The following is a 19,968-nucleotide window of genomic DNA, read 5'->3' as shown; positions in this document are numbered from 1 at the left end:
CAAAGAAAAACGTGCGTCTGTAAATGACGGTGCGCTACCATACCAGTGCACCAAGGAACCCCGCAGTCTACATACCACGGGGCATATTTACAAGCCGCTTACGCCACCCGCACGTCACTTTTCCCATTAAAAATGACGCAAAAGTGGCGCAAGAAGCTTGTAAATAAGCCCCCACAGCCTTACCACTCTCCTGCCTAATTGGCATGGCTCATCTGCGACACTTGTTTTTTTTATTTTTTGGCTTGATGCTCGGACTTTTCATAACCCTTTCGACTTCAGTGATGTCACATTAATGACAGCACCCCACTCTGAAAATTGTTGCAGCGCCACTGGAAGCAGCAGGGCCAGGTCTTGGAGCGAGGACAGGACCTCTCAGAGCAGTCATATGTGCTGCTGAAATATATGAAACCTGAAAGGCACAAGCATCAACCCAGCCTTTCATCCTTCTGGGGACGGTAAAAGGAAGTGCTATTTAAGTTGCTAATAGCATACATTTGAAGTGCTACCAAGCCCTAGGACTGGCTGCAAGGTCTGTCCAAAAGGCTATTAATGTAGTCTAGGCACTAAAAAAGTTGTCTACCTGCCTCCACCAGTAAGCATGATTCGTATGGTACACACACATTAAGCCGGTCCGTGATGCCTGCATCCTGCCTCAGGCTCCTCCTAAAAAAAGAAAAAAAGAAAAATAGGGGGTACTGTAGAGGAATAGATACCGCACAACTTTTAGCAGGGACAACACAAATTAGTTCCTACCTACAGGTATGTAGTCCCTAGTATTATGTGTGCCTATTTCCATGGTCACATACCAACTCCAAATCCAGTATGAAGTGATTCTTTATACCTCTTTAATTCTAAATTATTATTAATAATTTTTAGAAACATAAAAACAAAAAATCACAAAGGAAAATTTGGATCATTTACACAAACATCAAAAGACAAATAGGTCTGTACTATTCCAATTCCTTCCTACCCATTCAGGCTCCTTCTCCAGCAGCACGTTCCACGCACAGCTCACACGCTCTCTCCTAACAGGGTACAAGCTCCAACCTGGCCACTCATCCTTTCCAGGTCGATAAAATGCAGCTTCTTTCGATTCAGTAATAGCAATTGTCCGACGAAGATGGACCTAATATTCCACACTGAAAGACCGGAATACTGGGTCTCCACGATTAGATCGCGGATGTTCATCGCCAAAACAACCTCCACTCCCCACAGCTGCAAACTAACCGCGACTCTTCCGTTCAGACCAGCTGGCAGAGGCTTTATAACCGTGACCATTTTTACCAATGGCACGGTCCTCATCCAAGCTAACAATGAGAACCTGGAAGCTTTCGACTCCATATTTCCCGCACTCAGGTCAGCCCCTCCCACCCTCCCTATCCTCGCCCCTACGCCGCCTCCGGCTACAACCACAACTAACAGAGAAGACCTCGATACTCCCTTCCGCAACCCCTATCCAGCCCGACAGGCCCCCCCTCCCCCGGCAATACCTCACCCTACATGCACAGCCACCCAACACCCACAGGACACTCAATCCCCCTCCTCTACCCCTTCCTCCAACTACCTCACCTCCCTTAACACCAGGCTCCGACAGCCCCCTACAGCAATCACACCCACGCCAACAGGCTGCCTTCAGATAACGAGCCACTTCCCCTTGAGTCTCCCTACATCTCTCAATCCACCCCTGTCCAAACCCCCTCCTGTCCTCCTCCCTTCTGCCCCCTTGTCTAAACCCCCGCCTGACCCTCCCCGGAACACCCCACCGTCCTTCACCCTGACCCCTATCTCCCAACCCACCCTCTCGAACCCTAGCACTCTCGGACCCACGGCGGATGCCCACATCCCCTTCCTTGAGGCCATATCAAAACGGCTCGCAGCCCTGGAAAACCAGGTCAGCACTATCACCCATGGTCTATCAGAAATCATCTCTAATCTAGGTATAGTCTGTAACCCCTACAAACTCTCCCCCCGGACCACCCCCCACGTCAAAACGTCCTCTACTTCTTCTCCCACTCCAGCGGGCTCAAATCACCCGACCGCCAGGCCGCTTAGATCAGAAGCTCCGATGTCAGACAGGGAAGCAGCCTTACTAGCCGCCACCTACGACTCCTCCACTACGGAGTCACCCAAATCCAAAATCCAAGTCATCACAGGTCACCGGAAAGACCTACCCATCGTCAAAACACAGAGATCACCAGTCCTCACCGCCATTCCTAGAGAGACTAAAGAGGGAACCACCAGTAATCAGGAGAAATTCACCAACTGCCTCCTAATCAACTGCAGATCGGCCTCACTACACGCATCGGACTTAGCCGAAGCCATCCTCACACATGACATCGACGTTGCGTTCCTCATGGAGACTTGGCTTAATACGACATCCCCTCCCTGCCTAGACATGCTGGTTCCACCCGGCTTCTCCCTCATCTCCAAAGATAGAAGTAAACAACGAGGAGATAGGATCAAACAACGAGGAGGTGGGGTCGCTATCATCCACAAGGACAGCTGGAGCATCACAGAAACCTCCTCCTTCGAGTATGACTCCTTTGAATGCCTATCCACCGTCATCAAGACAAAAGACAACGACTCTCTACTGTGCCACCTACTCTATCACCCCCCGGGCAGAAATAACTAGTTTGGAGAACAACTATCAAACCTGATTGCACAAGACACACTTGGCGACTCCAAAAACTTAATTCTTGGTGATCTGAACATCCGATGGAATGAGACCCAAAACCCTCTAATCAAATCGCTATCTAGCCTCCTTGATGGGAACAACCTCACCCAACACTGTACTGAGGAGACTCACTACAAAGGAGCCACACTGGATGCCATCATTGCCCATAAGAATTCTATCACGGTCAACCACATACTACCAGTTGACTGGTCAGATCACCACATGATCTTATTCCACATCAATCACCCCATCGTCTCGCTTAAACCTCCGCAAGACCCCCCTAAATGGGCGAGAAACCTCTCCCAAGTACCCCAAGACATCTTGGAAGGTCAACTAAGCGCACTTCTTCCAAATAACACAATGCACATCTCGACCAACGACCTCGTCGACCACTATAACTCGGGGGTAGTCTCCATACTTGACAATCTAGCTCCTCTAAGGCTCAAAAGAAGCCGAGCCACTCCATCCAGAACCTGGTTCACTGCGGACCTCAACGCAGAAAGAAGAAACCTGAGAACCAAAGAAAGAAAGTGGAGAAACAACCCAACCGCCTTTCTCCTCCTTCAACTAAAATCAGCCCGTAGGAAGTACAACAACCATATCAAAAACAAGAAATCCAGCTTCTTCCGCAAGGCATTGGTCAAATCGAAAAACAGACCCAAAGAACTCTACAACATAATCCGACAACAAACAACAAAGCCCCTGCCCTCAACCTTACAGGCTTCCAAAGAACTCTGTGACAACTTTGCCAACTTCTTCAACGATAAAGTCCTAAAAATCGAACTATCTCTAGACATCAACAACCCACACCTCCAGAAGAGCTACTCGGCCTCCCCAGTGGCACTCCCACCCGACTCCTTTCCCTCCCCCTGGCTAAGCTTTCGCCCCGTCCAGGAAACTGAGATAATCGCGCTGATTTCAACCTCCAAACCTTCAGCACACATTTCAGACCCCATTCCCCCATCTTTAATAAAAAAAATGAAGCTTACCTTAGCGCCCATCTGGGGAAGAATCATAAACAGCTCCTTACATAGCGGTGTGGTCCCCGATTGTCTAAAAATGGCACAAGTCACTCCTCTTCTGAAAAAACCCGGTCTCGACTCAACTGACTTGAACAATTTCAGACCGATATCCAACCTCCCTCTACTCGCGAAGACACTTGAACGTTGTGTACTCCTGCAACTGACGCAACATCTGGACAACATCAATCTCCTGGACCCCCTCCAATCTGGCTTCAGACAAGGCCGCAGCACTGAAACCGCGATGCTGAATATCATAGACGACATCCATGGATCTCTTGACGCTGACAAGTGCTGCCTCCTCATACTCCTTGATCTCTCAGCAGCGTTCTACACGGTGGACCACAAGCTCCTCATCAGGACTCTTCAAGAAAGAGCCGGCCTTGGCGAAGTAGTTCTCAAGTGGTTTTCCTCCTTTTTACATAACCGTTCGCAATTAATAAAAATCAAGAACTTCACCTCCGATACCCAGCAAGTCAACAAGGGTGTCCCTCAAGGATCAGTGCTCTCCCCCCAGCTCTTTAACATCTACATGGAACCACTCGCCAAGTTACTCAGGAACGCCAACATCCACTTCCACCTCTACGCGGATGACACGCAGATTTACCTGGAAACCTCCTCTCTCAAAGACATCCACAGACTCAATGATGTCCTAAATGAAGTGCAAGACTGGCTGACAAAGAATCACCTGAAACTCAACCCCGACAAGACAGAAACACTCCTCATCTCAAACAAAGAAGATAACCCTCAAATCACTGAGTGGCTAAAGTCGATCGATGCTCTCAAAGGTAACCTCACGCTAGCCGACTCTGTTAAATCCCTGGGCTTCACCCTAGACCCCAAACTAACCCTGACAAACCACATCAAGAACTCAGCGAAAAGCGCATTCTTCAACCTCAGACTTTTGAACAAAATTAAACCTTACATTCCCAACAAGGACCTCAAACTAGCCACGCAATCTCTAGTTTTATCAAGACTGGACTATGGGAACTCAATCCTAACAGGCATCCCTAAATCGCACCTGGCACCACTAAAAACAACACTACACGCGGCAGCAAGAATGATCACAGGCTGCAAAAAATATGACCACATCTCCCCGGCACTCAAAGAACTCGAATGGCTCCCTGCGGAATTGCGAAGTACCTTCAGAACGGACTGCCTAACCCACAAGGCCCTCCACACCGGCAAACCGGAATACCTGGCTAACAAGCTCAAAAAAGCAGGCCAAGCCAGAAATCTGAGAAGCTCTAACTCCCTGCTGCTCATCCTACCAAAAACCAGAAGAAAGAGAACTGCGGACTGCTCTTTCTCAGGAAATGCCCCCAAAATATGGAACGCCATCCCCCCGCACATCAGAACTCTACCGTCCTATGCAGAATTCAAGAGCCAACTTAAATCCTTGTGCCTTATCCGCTCCCTTGGTTGTGGATAACTTGGAGCTGCAAACGTCTCAGAATCCAGGCGGTAATGTTGAATCCAGCACCAAGAAGCCCTGCTGTCCGAACTTTTCTTCCTTCCAAATTGTCTCTCGCCGATTGCTTTTATTGGGTTTGTCTCATGCTGTTCTCTTTTTCTTGTCCTCTACTGTGAAGCGCTCTGATACCTTCGGGTCTTGTTAGCGCTATAGAAAACTTCTAAATAAAAAAATAAATAAAATAAATCAAGCTTTATTCCAATCTTTATTTCGGCCATTTGGCCATAAAAGAAAACAGTACACATATACAGTTACAATAAGTCAAAGCATTAAAACATTGGAAGTACATATGTAAAAGTACTATAAAAACGGTGCGTCTAAAATTTTAAGGGGGGCCCAACACCTTTAAAATACGGTTGCGCGTATGCCAAACATTGGTAAGAAATTTTGATAATGCTAGGACAGTCGGGCCAGAGAGATTAGATTTTAAAATCCTGTACATTGGAGCATATTCCCTGCCACCCATATTCCTAATCAATGGGAGAAGCCAGTATTTCCGCGCTGCCCTGTAGGCTGGGCAGAAGAAGGCCACATGTAAATCAGTTTCCTCCAAAGCATCACAGGCCAAGCACTGCGTCGTAGTGGGGGGCGATGACCAAGTACTTGTAAAGGACCGGAAGGGCAGTGAGCCGTATCTCCATTGGAGAAACAGCTTCCTAGCAAGTACCGGAAAGATCGGATCCAATGCCCTCTCAAACCTATAAAGGTCCTTGCATTGCAAAAACACAGAGGATAGAGACCCTTCTGCCTGGGTAACTCGGGCCCTAGCTAATTTGTGTTCGTGGTATACGTTAGTCAGGGACCTTTTAGAGATGTTCAGTGCGGCATTCGCGGGGTCAGTCCATAGGTCAGGGAGCCCTAGTTCCATGCAGGTGGATTGGATGTTTTTGACCCAAGGGATACGGAGCGCTTTTGGGTGGTTCAATAATTCTGCCAGTTCCGCCCTGTATGCTGCTAGGTCATTACTGCTCCATAACCTACGCCAGAAGGCTATGGGTCTCAGGCTTATTTCATCAGATAATGGTCGTAGACCGAGGTCAAGCCTCAAGGGGAGGAGCGGGGTACTGGGGGGAAGCGCGGTTATCTGTCTTATAAACTTGTTTTCTGTTAGTGACAGGCTACGGCATGGTGTGTGTCCCCACAGTTCCGCCCCGTACATGATCGCTCCCCTGGCCTGAGCCTTGTATATCTGGATTAGGGCCCCCAACGGGCGATATGAAGAGCCGGTCATCATCCGGGCGATACCCCCTATGGTTTGTATAAGTTTGAGGTTCGCCCTGCTCTGGTGGGATCCCCAAGTCATGGTTTCATTAAGAGTCACACCTAGATATTCAAAGGTGGCAACCCTCTCAAGCCGTACTGCTCCCAATTGCGGATTCGGCCGCAATTTTTGGCTTGGATTTAAAACCATGAATTTAGTTTTGGCTGCATTGATTTCTAGCCCCCTGTCCGTACAGAAGGCTACAAATGAATCAAGGATCCTCTGTGCCCCCATGGGGGTTTTAGATAGCAGCAGGGTGTCGTCCGCAAACATGATTGCGGGCACCCTGCTGCCATTGAGTTTGGGGGCGTCAGTATAGTCGGTGGCATTTAGGTGGGCGATTACCCCGTTGACGAAGAGGCAAAACAGGGTCGGTGCCAACACACAACCCTGCCTTACCCCTCGGTCAACGGGGAATCTATCGGTCAATTCCCCCGACCTCCCACACCTCACCCGGGCATAATTATTATGGTGGAGCCTCTGTAAGATTACTAGGATGTCCGGGGGGACGCCCATCTCTGCCAAGACGCTCCAGAGTTTTCCCCTGGGCACCAGATCGAATGCGGCCCGTAAGTCCACAAAAATTGTGTACAGACTGCCGCCCTCGAATATTGCTGACCTCCAATAAATAAGATTCAACCTAAAAACCTGGTCCACTGTGGATACCCCCTTCCTAAATCCCGCCTGATAGGGACTAAGGGCACCCACCTCTTCCATCCAATCCTGGAGGCGATTCAGCAAAACCCTGCCAAACAGCTTCTGTGCCACGTCGATTAAGCTGATGGGTCTGTAGTTGGCCGGGAGGAGAGGCGAGCCCTTTTTAAAGCTAGGGACCACCTCTGCCCCCAGCCAAGTACCAGGAATTTCCATGCCGCTTAGAACTCCATTGAAAAGGGCAGTAAGGTAGGGGGCCCATACAATGGGCTCCTGTTTGAACATATCCCCAGGTAAGCCATCCAGTCCTGGCGCCTTTCCAGAAGCAAGACCTGAGATGGCAGCGGTGACCTCACCCAGCGTTATCAGCTCTCCTTCATAGCCTGGCCAACCAACCTCGGTGACAGTAGGAGATTCTCCCGGCTCAGAGCTGTAAAGAGACTGGAAGTGAGCCTGCCACACCCCTGGGGCAATATTGGGCTCTATTGCCGATTGAAGGTGCCCCGACCCCCCATTCACTATCCTCCAGAAGAGACGTTGGTTTTGGATCGCTAGGGCCTTGCTAAGTTCTTCCCACTGATTTTCCTCCCACTCGGCCTTAGCGTGGGCAACTAGTTTCTTGTAAGCCCGCCTGCTTTGTCTTAGGCTATCCCCCCCAAGTCCCTCCTTAATAAGTCTGAGGAGTTCTGCTTTTGCCCGTCTGCATGCCGGATTATACCAAGTTGTTTTACCTTGCCGCCCCTGTCTAGGTTTTCGTGAGCTACTAGAGAGATGAGGGGCCGCAGCTTTTATAAGGTCCTCATGAGCCTTGTACAATTTAGCCCGGGAATCATTATTGCTTGCCTCGTTGTCCAAGCTCCCCACAGTTTCCAAGATGGGAGTTATCCCCTCATAGAGCATGGGGAGTTTGTTCTTTCTTGTAACCAAGTGCTCCCACCTGATTCTTCTCCTACTATTTTCCAGGAGAAGCGCAGGTTTGTTCCCTTCCACATTGGTCACAGGGACTTGAGGGCCAGGATTGACAAGGTCGAGCTCGAGCGCATTATGGTCGCTATCTGACCGTTCCATAACCCTAAAATCCTGAATAGTCGGCCACTTCACTATTTGGGCCAGGACATAATCCAGGCGAGACTCTCTTCCCAGTCTGTTGTAGGTGGTTTTACTGGGTATATCTGATTTCATTCGCCCGTTACAGGCTCTGATTCCGAACTTTAGGGTTAGAGCTGTGATTTGTAGTGCTAGTGGGGTCCAAGCCTTAGGGGGGGGAGCTTCCACTGGGGGGACTGCCCATCTGGCCTCTTCTTCCGATGAGAACCCCTCCAAAAGACCAGGGAGTGGCTCAAAATGAGAATTAAAATCCCCTCCCACCACATAGAATGAATCACTCGGTAGTTCAGATATAAAGTTCGTGAGTTCATCTATGGTCGTTGATTCCTTTGCAATTCCCACTGGCCTAGAATAGATGTTAATTAACACAAGTTTGGCTTGGTTAGGCCAGGATAATGAAACCACAAGAATGTCCTCTGAGTTAGCCGACAACCGTGTTGCCGTGCAGCCTAGATGAGATGCAACCCAGATCGTAAGCCCCCCTGACGGACGGCCCTTGCCTTCCCACCTAGCTGAGATGGAAAAGGACATGTAGCCTTGATGACCATAATTCTCTCTAGCCCAGGTTTCCTGGAACATACATACATCTCCAGTCTCGATGTAATTTACCCAGTCCGGGTCTCCCAGTTTGTTGGCAAGACCAGCAACATTCCAGCAGATTAGCCTTAGGTGTTCGGGGGTGTCAGTTGCCGTGCCAGAAGGGTTGGAGGCGATGGTTACAGGTGCTGTTTCGATCAATAGTTCTTGCATGTTACCATTGGTGGGGGCAGATGGCTCAGGGGGACTGCAGGGGCCATTATCCAGGAGCTCTGGTCCATTTAATAGTTCAGGATCATTGCCAACACTATGGGCGAGTGGATCAGAGAGTCTGCAAGAGCCATTATCCTGAGTCACCGTAACATTCAATAGACCAGGAATTTTACCAGCGATCGGGGGAGATGGATCAAGAACTCCGTCGGTGCCATTATCCAGAGTCACTGGGTTGTGAACAGAGAGTCAGTCAACCCCATCCAAGTTGTTCAAGCAGTTAAAGCGGTTGAAGTGGGAATACGGTGTATCAGGCACTTGGAAATTAGGGTGCTGTGCATATGCTTTGTGTCCGCGTCTACGTTCCACCCTTATCCATTCGTCATGCGGAGGAGCATAGTGCATGCGAATAGGAGGGAAGAAGAAGGATACTGGGAGGGTCTGGATGGTGGAATCCAGTGATCGATTTACTCCTTCACAAATATGCAAAACGGTGCCCGGGTCTTTAAAAGTTACCAAAATGCAGTCCCCTATTATTGTTTTTCTGGTCTTCCCTAACCAAGGGACCCTTCTAACCATAATAATCTCGCTATTAAAATGAGATGGTAAGGGTCGGTTCCAATTTAGCCACTTGATCACCTTTTTCTTTAGGGATTGGTAATCTTCATTTTCGCCAGTTCTTAGTTGAGGAGCACCTGCTAACACCACCGTTAGATTGTTAGCTTCTGGCGGAAGATCTGGTCTCCGTGGTCTTGGGACTGGTCGCCCCGGGGGAAGAAGGAGGGTGCTGCCAGCTTCGGGGAGGCCATCATTGGTCCCTGTCTGAGAACTTTGGGGGGCAGAGTCTATTGGTTGTGAAGGCCTATGAGTTGGATTATTACGCGGTGCCTGGACTGGAATAGCCATTAGTTGCTGCAGGGGGGGGAGCAGTAGAAACTCCCCGGGGGGGGACTATGTTGGTACCCTGTAAGGCTCCTGTTTTAGGGGGATTTCCTACAGGGAGATGAGGTCCCACATCCTTGGATTGCTTACTAACTAGGGTGTTTAAGGTAGTAAGGGATGTCTCTAGTATAGTCAGCCTTATCTCAACCTTTTTCAGGCTATCACTAATAGGCTGCAAAAGGGAACGAAACAAGAATTCTATACTCCCTATGGATGTGAGAGGGGGGTTTGTGTTGGGTGTGTTGGCCACTGGAACGCTGTTAATAGCAGCTATACTGGGGCTTGGATCTTTGGGGGGGACAGCGATAGGCGCGGTCTCATTGTCCTTCCCAGATTGGAGTGCATTTTTATGTTTTTTACCAAAATCTAGGTGAGATAGTTTGGTTTTCCCCCGCCCCCCTGTGGACTTCCTACAGCGTTTACTAGGTGGAGGCCTGTGCAACTCCACCACAACACTTTGCTTTGGCTTGCTCTTCTTATTCATATTCGGGGGGCAGATTGAGTAACCTGGTTAACTGGAGTGTCAGATGGCAGGGATGGAGTTGTGTCTGCGACTTTTTCAGGCAATATGCCAGGGGTACTTGGGATTTCCCGAAGTAAGAGGGGGAAGTCCTCAATGGTCGTCGGATTTAAGCTATTGGGGGGAGTACCCTCCTCTTGAGAAATAGGATACGGGATAATTTCTGTCAGGGGTCTACTCTTCATTGATCCAATAGATCGCCGACGGTCCGCCCTGCGTCTCTCTAGGGAGTTTTCTTTGCCCCCATCTCCTTTGGCGGATTTGAAGTAGTTATCCAGCGTCCCAGTATTACTACCCCCCTCCCTTGATGGAATTTCACGTGTTGGCGGTGAGGGCATCACCTTATGCACAGTCAGAGTTCAACCAGAGTTTGGGTGGGAAAGGATAAGGGGTATGGCCCAGCCCGGCCTCCTTTGGCCACTGACGGCCACAGACGGTCCCGCCCTTGTCCCGGGCTTGTCCCGGGACGCTCCCGCGCGCTCCCGTGCAGCGGTACTCACGCGTTAGTTTATGGCTGTGGTGGAGGTGGCTGGTCGTTGGGGGCGGGGCGGGGAGGGAGAGCAGCCCAGGTGGAGCGGGGGCGGGTTGCTGGGGCTCCTGGGAAATGGAGTCCCAGCCCTCTTGCTCGCAGCCCTCGGCCCCTGATGTACCCCAGCAGCAGCTTCACCCCAGGAAGATAAGCGCCCCTCTGCAAAGCGGGACCCGCGCAGCGGGTTCCGCGAGGCGTGGAGAAAGTTGCACAGAGTGTCCTCACAAAATCCAAGACGGCAGAGGCAGGTCTGTTGGAAGGTCCCACGAACTGCAGGGCAAGCCGGTATTTAATTCACCTGGTCGTTGGGGGCGGGGCGGGGAGGGAGAGCAGCCAAGGTGGAGCGGGGGCACGTTGCTGGGGCTCCTGGGAAATGGAGTCCCAGCCCTCTTGCTCGCAGCCCTCGGCCCCTGATGTACCCCAGCAGCAGCTTCACCCCAGGAAGATAAGCGCCCCTCTGCGAAGCGGGACCCGCGCAGCGGGTTCCGCGAGGCGTGGAGAAAGTTGCACAGAGTGTCCTCACAAAATCCAAGACGGCAGAGGCAGGTCTGTTGGAAGTGTTACCAAACCTTAAAACTAACAACCAGCTCTGCACAAAAGGCATTTTGCAGGGGTTGTTTTAGGATATAAATATTCCTTCAAAAGATAATATTCAGCTTGAAATGCCTCAGCTCACCATGAATAATTATTCATTTTCTGTGGTTTAGTGCCCATCTGCTCTTGGAATTTACTGGCAACCTAGAATATCAGCAGCCTGGCTTGGAGCTAGGTTATTGACCGTAAGGCCAGTGTGCATCTGTTGAAAAAAATTGTAGAATCTGAAAGGCACATGCAGCGAGCTGGACTCTCATCCTTCACAAGTAGATAAAAAAGGAGCTCCATTTATGTTGCCATTAGCAGACATTTGAAGTGCCCCCAAGCCCTAATATTGGTAAAAAACCGCTGTGGAAGAGGCTATTAACATTTCCTCCAGCTGTCAGCTAGACACTAGCAAATGGCCTTCCTGCACCACTAGATAGCATGATTCGTACAAGCACATTAGGACAGCCCTGTGGTGCCGGCACCCTGTCTTGGGATCCTTCTGCACCATTATGTTCCGCGCATGGCTCACACACACCTTTACAACCGGTCGTAAGCACCGACCCAGCGTCTCATCCTTCCGAAGCCAATGACAAAGTACTCCATTTAGGTTGCTAATAGCAGACTTTTGAGGTGCTACCAAACCCTAGAACTGATGAGGATGTGGCATAATTTGTGTACACTTATCGAGAAAACCCTGCGGTGGCTGCACCTTCTCTCAGGCTCCTTCTCCGGCAGTACTTTCCAAGAATGGCTCACAAGCTCTTTCCCAACTGGTCAGAAGGACCAATCCGCCATTTCATCCTTCTTGGGCCGATGCAACAGGAGTTCCATTTAGGAGGCTAACAAGACGTGTCTGAAACTCTACTAAGCCCTTTGGGCTTAGCAGTAAGGTCTGCGCAGAAGGAATATCTTGTGGTTTATTTTAGAGTTTAAACGTTGCTTCCAAAGGTCCAACATTGCATGAAATCCCTCAGCTGTCATTTAATAATTCTGTAATTTCAGTTGTTCTGTGGCCAGTGGCTTTTGGGGTTTCCTGTCAATGCAGAAAAGAAGCAACAGGGCTTGTAGCTAGGATAGGGCCCATGAAAGCAGAGTGCATCTGTTGCACAAACGTGTGAAATGTAAAAGGGCATACACCCGACCCGGAGTCTCATCCTTCCTAGGCCGATAATAAGGAGCTCCCTTTAGGTTGCTACTCAGAGTAGTGCATGCAATTAGAGGGATAGAGGGGGTAGGAACGTCCCAGTTGCAACAACATAGAATGGGCAAGCAGTAACAAACACGTGGGCAAGCTACAGCAACAGTGGGGGCACACTGCAACCACACCAGTGGCAAGCAGCAACCGAGAGAGAGGCAAACGGCAACGGCAAAAAAGAACACTGGTGCAAGTGACAATTGCAACAAACTTAGAAGCTAGTGGCCAGGGTAACAAGCAATTTTTAGGTACAATATACACATAAGCAACGAAAATAAACACAAGAGCGAGCAGAAAAGCAATGCTGTCTCTCATTTGGAATCGTGCAAACAAAAAACACAATATGATGTTGCAATAAACCATTTTATTCATGGCCAACGGGGTATAGGGTAAACAAAACAAGGCAGCTTCAGGGGAGGCGGGAGAGAGTATCAAACGGGGATAGGGGGGGGCGGGGGGTGAGAGGGGTGAGGTGGTGGTGGGGTAGGGGTGGGTGTAGACGAAAGGAGAGTATGTGCTGAAACAGCCCGAGCAGCCGAGTTTGGAACTGGGGAACTGGGTTCAAGTCTCGGCGTTGGCTCAACATCCTGTGATTCTAGGCAACAATAAATGAATGTGTCCTTATGCAATGTAACTGGTGCTCCATCACCTTCTGTGCGAGTTTGTGCTATATAACAAAAGTACCCCAAAAAAAGTAGATCAATCACGTCGGGTGCAGTGGACAGACAACCAATCTGTGCTTGGTCCCTGCTCCAGCATATTGTATTGTATTGTATTGTAATTGCATTTATATAGCGCTTACTACCCCTGATGAGGCGTCGAAGCGCTTTTTCGACGAGTAGTGCGCTACTCAGGGACCCATAGAGGATTAGTGTTAAATTAGTATAGTGAAACATGCAAGTACATTTTAAGGGGTGGATAAGTTAGTCAGTTATTTGGATTTGGAATGATAGCAGAAGGATAGAGGAGGACAAAGGTTTGTATTTATATAGCGCTTGTTGACGCACGCTATTCAGGAAGCCTACAAAGGATTAAAGGTGAATTAATATGGTGAAATATGAAGTAATTTCAGTGGTGGATATTAGTCAGTTACTTGGAGTGAGAAGGATAGCGGAGGGATAAAAGGGGAAGAATGATTTGCATTCATTTCTGGCGAGTAGCACACCACTCCATAACCCATAAAGGATTACTGTTGAAAATTAGTATAGTATAAAAAAAATGAATTAATTTGAGTAGTGGATATGTTATTCAGTTATTTGGTTAGTATATTAGTATAGTTTAATATGGAATTTGTTAAGTGAACATGTTAGTCTGTCCATTTTGATTGAAAAGGATAATGGAGGGATAAAAGAGTGAAATATTTTAATGTATTTTTATTTTTATTTAGGTCTTAGCAATAGGAGGAGGCTTTTGGATGAGTAAAAAAGAGTTTTGGAGGGGAGGACTCAGAGGAAAGATTTTAGAAAGGTTTGTTTTAGGGGATCGGTATAGTAAAAGAGGTGTCAGATGATACAAGGAGGGGTAGAGTAGGAGAGATTCTCGAAAGGGTTATTTTGGCAATCATAGTAGTGGTATGGGGTTTGGGATAAATGAGAGAGTGGAGGTAGAGGATATATTGATAGATGTATAGAATGAGAGATAGGGTAGTGCATTGGAAATGCTAAATTAGAAGAAAGTGATAAAAATGTAGATCCATAATTACATTGAAAGTATATGTGTTGCAAGAGTTACAAAGTATGGTGGTGTGCAGTGGGTGTGTTGTGCGTTAGTGTTATTATGGTAGTGGAGAAGTGTGGCTCACTGGTTAGAGGAGGCAGACCTGGAAGCAGCGGTCAGCCCGGGACCAGGGTTCAATTCCCGGCTCGGCGGGGTCCTGAGTCCTAAAAATGTCCATGGACTCGACAATTCTCGCTCCGGTGCCTATTTGATTCATGGGTTCACACTCTGCGACTCTGGGCAATAGCTTGCTTAAACTCCACAACGGCCCCTCGCGGCGGGATGCCTGGCTTTCACCTTGTGGATACCCTGCTGGGGTTATCTCACAGGGGAATACCAGGACGGGTTCCCTAAGCAAGCGCTTAGAAACCGCTTGCTGATTTGCGCTATATAAATTCCTCTACATTTACATTCTACATATGGTAGAAGGGAGAGGAGGGTGTTTGTTGGACATCTGATGATTATACGTTTGTTAGTGATAAAAGGTGGTGTGTTAGGTGTGATTACAGCAGGGAGAGCGTGTCTGAATGGGATGTAGTTATGTATGGTGTTGATTGGTGGTGTTAGTGATGAGTGTATTGGTTAGTGGTATAGGATAGAGTTGTGTACTGTTTGTAGGTGATGGTGGATATGTGTGGTAGTTGGAATAGTAGGGTGTGTAGATGTGGTTTGGTTGAGTTTCTAGTGCAGGCTGGTACATTAATCCGTGCATAGTGTTTTGCGTGGTGTACATTTGGTGTGAGTGTGTTGCTCTGTTTGTGGATGTGGATGGTGTGGGCTGGGTATTGCTAAATGAGAAAAAGGGCAGCATTTCTGGTTCTAGTCCCGACCAGTCTCGTACAGGCTCAAACAGGCAACTTGCCTTGTCCTCTCTGTCTTTAACAGGCTCAAACAGGCAACTGCCCTTGTCCTCTCTGCCCTTAACGGGTTCAAACAGGCAACTGCCCCTGTCCTCTCTGCCCTTAGCCTCGACGCCCGGGCTGAGACGGCCTGAGCCTGGCCTTTTTTATAGCCCTAGTAATCAGGTGACCTCTTCAGCCAATGGGAACCCTAGCCCTAACACTATCCAATCACAACACCAGCCCTAAAATCTAGGAACCAATAGGAGACCAGGAACTTACAGCCAATCTTAGCCCTAGTCCAAGCACCCAATCAGTTCAAAAACCCTGATCTCTACAACCAATAAAGGCCCTAGCCCTACCAGTAGTCCCAAAACAAATCCATGCAACCAATGGCACAGGTAGCCCTAGTCCCTACTTCCAATAGAAAGCCTAACCCTACTCTAAGTCCCACACCTAGTCCAGCAACCAATCACAACAGAAGCCCTAATCATTACTTCCAATTAAAGGTCTAACCCTAGCCCTAGTCCCACCCTACTCCCAAGAGCCAATAACATAGGAAGCCCTAGTCCCTACTTCCAATAGAAATCCTAACCCTAGCCCTAGTCCCAACCCTACACTGATTGAATCACAGACCCAGAAACCAATCTGAACCCTCAAATACCCAACCAATGAGGACAATAGCCCTGATCCAATAGAAAAACTAGATACAACCACCAATCAGTGTAGACATGTACCAAACATTAGCAGACCATATAAGGTCCCATCGACCTCAGACAAGGTTTACTGGCCAGGGAGTTGGAAGCTGCTTCTCCTGTTCAGAATCTCCTAGGAGACAGACAGGCTCCAGCCACACTTTGGACTTCAGCAGGTAAGAGCCTCACTAACTTGACTTCTAACAATACTGGTTGAATAAAACTTTACTCCCCCTGCTGGCCATAGTAAAACACAGTTTAAACAGCTCACAGAAGCACCCTCTGATGTAGAAAAATCCCTGTTGCTGGGAGGGGGGGTGAGGGGGGGGGGGGGTTGGAGAGGCAGAGGGGCTGGTTTCACTGGCTTGTGAACACAAAATGGTGGCTGGGAGTGCACTGTGTTAACATACAGGTCTTAGCACAGAGCAAAGGAGAAATTTGGAGGGAAAACAGAATTGTAACCAAGGAATGAGAGGGACAAACTACAGAGGTTGGACTGCAAATCCCACAATACAACACACTAAATGGAGGCAGTCATGGGCAGGGAAAACCACAAATTTAAAACACAACACAGGCGATAAAATATGCAATTACAGGCAGGCTAAAACTACAATTTTTAACTGTAACAACCACAGGCATAGACAGTAAACACAGAAAATGAAAATCGTTATTTAAACAACTTTTTGTCTTGGGAAGAGACAGCACTAGTCTGTCTCCTTACCACTTCCTGGACTCTGCTCACTGCAATCTGGGGCACAGGTAGGCTGCAACTCACAAGATGGAGGAGAATGATTTGGGGTGCACCCAGCAAGCGAAACCACAAAGGAGGTACCTTCAGTCTAAGTGAGAAAAAAGGACCCGAATGGTGTCCAAAAAATGTGCATGCAGACCACACTGTTGATCTTACAAGGAGACAATATTATGTCATGTCAAAAGAGAGATGAAAGAGGAGAAGGTACAGAGTCTTTAAGACTAGAAAACAGTACCCATCAGCCCACTCAAAAGCGGAGTATCGTCATCTGGGTAGTGGGAGAAAAGGTGTCCCATAGGCTCATCCTTAGCCAAAGTCTAAGGTTGCCTGTTCATGGACCCTTAAGATCGAAACATCCAACCCATAGAAGACAGGATGTGAGCAGACAGGGCAGAAAGCAAGGCCTTAAGGGGCCTGGGCAGGTGTGAGAGGAGGGCTCATACTTGCCTGGTAGCTGAATAGCCAATGGTCTGCTGGCCTGGGGGTGGTGGCTGGGCAGCTGCTTCTCCTGTTCAGAATCTCCTAGGACAGTGTTTCCCAAACTGGGGTCCGCGGACCCCCAGGGGTCCGTGACACATTCCCAGGGGGTCCGTAGGCAACAGTTTTAAAAGCATAAAAGCACAGAAAAGTTTCTTGTATAATTAGCAGCTTAACAGCAACATAAAAAAGTGTCAGGATAATGCCAGTGATTAATGTACCTGCTGGAGCGTGAGGAGAGTTTTGTTCAGTGGCAGCTTTGACTTAACTAGTGTAGTTCAGAGGGTTAATGTGCCTACTGCAAAGAATGTGTAACATGCATTTTAAAAAGCAGTATTTTATGTGCAAAGGGTCGTGGTTACTGCTTTTGTCACAGAGATTCTTTCTTTACTGTGCACTTTACAAGTGACAATCATAATGTAGCAGAGGGACCTATAAACTGTCATCAAAGAGCTGCTCCGAGTCATTCATTATCCAGATGCTGCTAAAAAGATTTATTTGGGTGGAAATATATTTTTAATGTTAAAGTCAGTGCTAGCCACTGTGTTCTGTTCTGAATCTTGAGTTTGTGCTTTTCTAGACCAAACACTCTTTAAACATTTTATATACACACTGATTTACATGTATGATTCAATGACTCTATATGTGTGTGATGTAAAGTGCTCTGATATCCTACAATGGTATGAGAGATGCTATGAAACAAATTAAATACATGTGACAGAGGGGCTATTACTTTAATATAAAATACTATGGGCCAGATGTACGATCCGTTTTTATATGCACGAACGGGTTCGCGAACTCGTTTGCGCATGCAAAAACCTATTGAGCAAAGTACATTGCCTATTTCGTGAGTCGCAATTTGTTGGCGACTCGCTAAATAGGTTTTGCAACTTTCTATTTGGAAAGGGCATTCCCTTCCAAATAGCGAGTCTCAAAACCATGTACAAATGTTTTGCGGCGCAAAACACTCGCAATTACCACCTACTTCAAGTAGATGGTATTGCATTCGCAAATGGGAAGAGGTCACCTTGTAAATGCATGCAAAATAATTTTTTAAGGGCAGGCAATGGCCCAGGGACCTCTGCCTGGCCTTAGAAAATGAAACAAAAACGTTTAATTTTCTTTCTTTTAAATGCATGGTAAAGGGGCTGCATTTTCTTTTTGAACTGCTTTATTTAAAAGCAGTCCCAGACATGGTGGCCTGCAGAGCCCAGCAGGCCACCATACCTGGCATTCCCAATGGGCTCGCAAATTGCGAGAGGCTCATTAATAATAATGAACCTCGCAATTTACGACCCCATTGGGAATCTCAAACAGTGTTAAACACACTGTTGTACATTTCATTTAGCGACTTGCAATTTGCCACTCGCAATGTGTCGCCAATTGCGAGGTTCTAAATGAAATGGTCGTACGTTTGGTCCCAAAATCCTTAGAGCTTTGAGTATTTGTTTTGTGTGCACACGTGTGTATTTTTTTCGAATTACTGTTTTAATATTTGAAATTTAACTCATACAATTTTCTTGGGGGTCCCCGGCTTCCAGTGGTGACTCAATGGGGGTCCTCAGGAGTCAAAAGTTTGGGAACCACTGTCCTAGGAGACAGACAGGCTCAATCCACACTTTGGACTTCAGCAGGTAAAGGGCCTCACTAACTTGAAATCTAACAATATTGTTTGAATAAAACTTTACTCTCCCTGCTGGCCAAAAAACGAAGTGCACAGGCCCTAGTAAAACACAGTTTAAACAGCTCACATGAGTACCCTCTGTTGTAGAAAAATCCCTGTTGCTGGGGGCGGGGAGGCAGGGGGCTGGTTTCACTGGCTTGTGAACACAAAATGGTGGATGGGAGTGCACTGTTTTAACATACAGGTCTTAGCACAGAGCAAACGAGAAATTTGGAGGGAAAACAGAATTGTCACCAAGGAATGAGAGGGACAAACTACAGAGGTTGGACTGCAAATCCCACAATTCAACACACTAAATGGAAGCAATCATGGACAGGGAAAACCACAAATTTAAAACACAACACAGGTGATAAAATATGCAATTACAGGCAGGCTAAAACTACAATTTTTAACTGTCACAACCACAGGCATAGACAGTAAACACAGAAATTGAAAATCGTTTTATTAACAACTTTTTGTCTTGGGATGAGACAGCACTAGTCTGTCTCCTTACCACTTCCTGGACTCTGCTCATTGCAATCTGGGGCACAGATAGGCTGCAACTCACAAGATGCACACATACTGACTTTACGCCCTGGAACACACAAAAAAGTGGTAAACATGAGCAGGAAACAAAGAAAAAATATTATAACTCAAAATGAACACATAAACACAGAAGCATACAGATACCAGTAATTGGGTGGTGCTCCATGGGAGGAAACAAAACACAACAAGCATTTGCAATGCAATAGGTCTCGCATTAGGAAAGTTTGAGCTATTGGTATTGTAAATGACACATTTTTTATTTATGTGTTGGTTTTGAAAATAGCGAAATTAATAGCTTTGTCATTTACAATGCCAATAGGTATAACTTTTGCAAATGTGACACCTATAGCATTTGTAATGCAATATGTGTTGTATTTACATGACTTACATGTATTGATATTACAAATAACAGTAGCTTTTAATTTTTGTAATAATTAATACTTAAATAAAAGTTATTGTAATTTATAATGGCAATAAATTAAAGTTTTGTAAATAACTTTTGTGAAGATTATGTTCAGTGTATTTTATTGTGACGAAAATCCAAGAACAGAAGTGAAATATTAACATATTTTTGTGA

The sequence above is a fragment of the Lissotriton vulgaris genome, chromosome 5 (assembly GCF_964263255.1).
Source record: "Lissotriton vulgaris chromosome 5, aLisVul1.2, whole genome shotgun sequence".
In the NCBI taxonomy this organism is placed as follows: Eukaryota; Metazoa; Chordata; class Amphibia; order Caudata; family Salamandridae; genus Lissotriton; species Lissotriton vulgaris.
The sequence above is the reverse complement of the archived record's forward strand: the minus strand, read 5'-3'. Positions refer to the sequence as shown.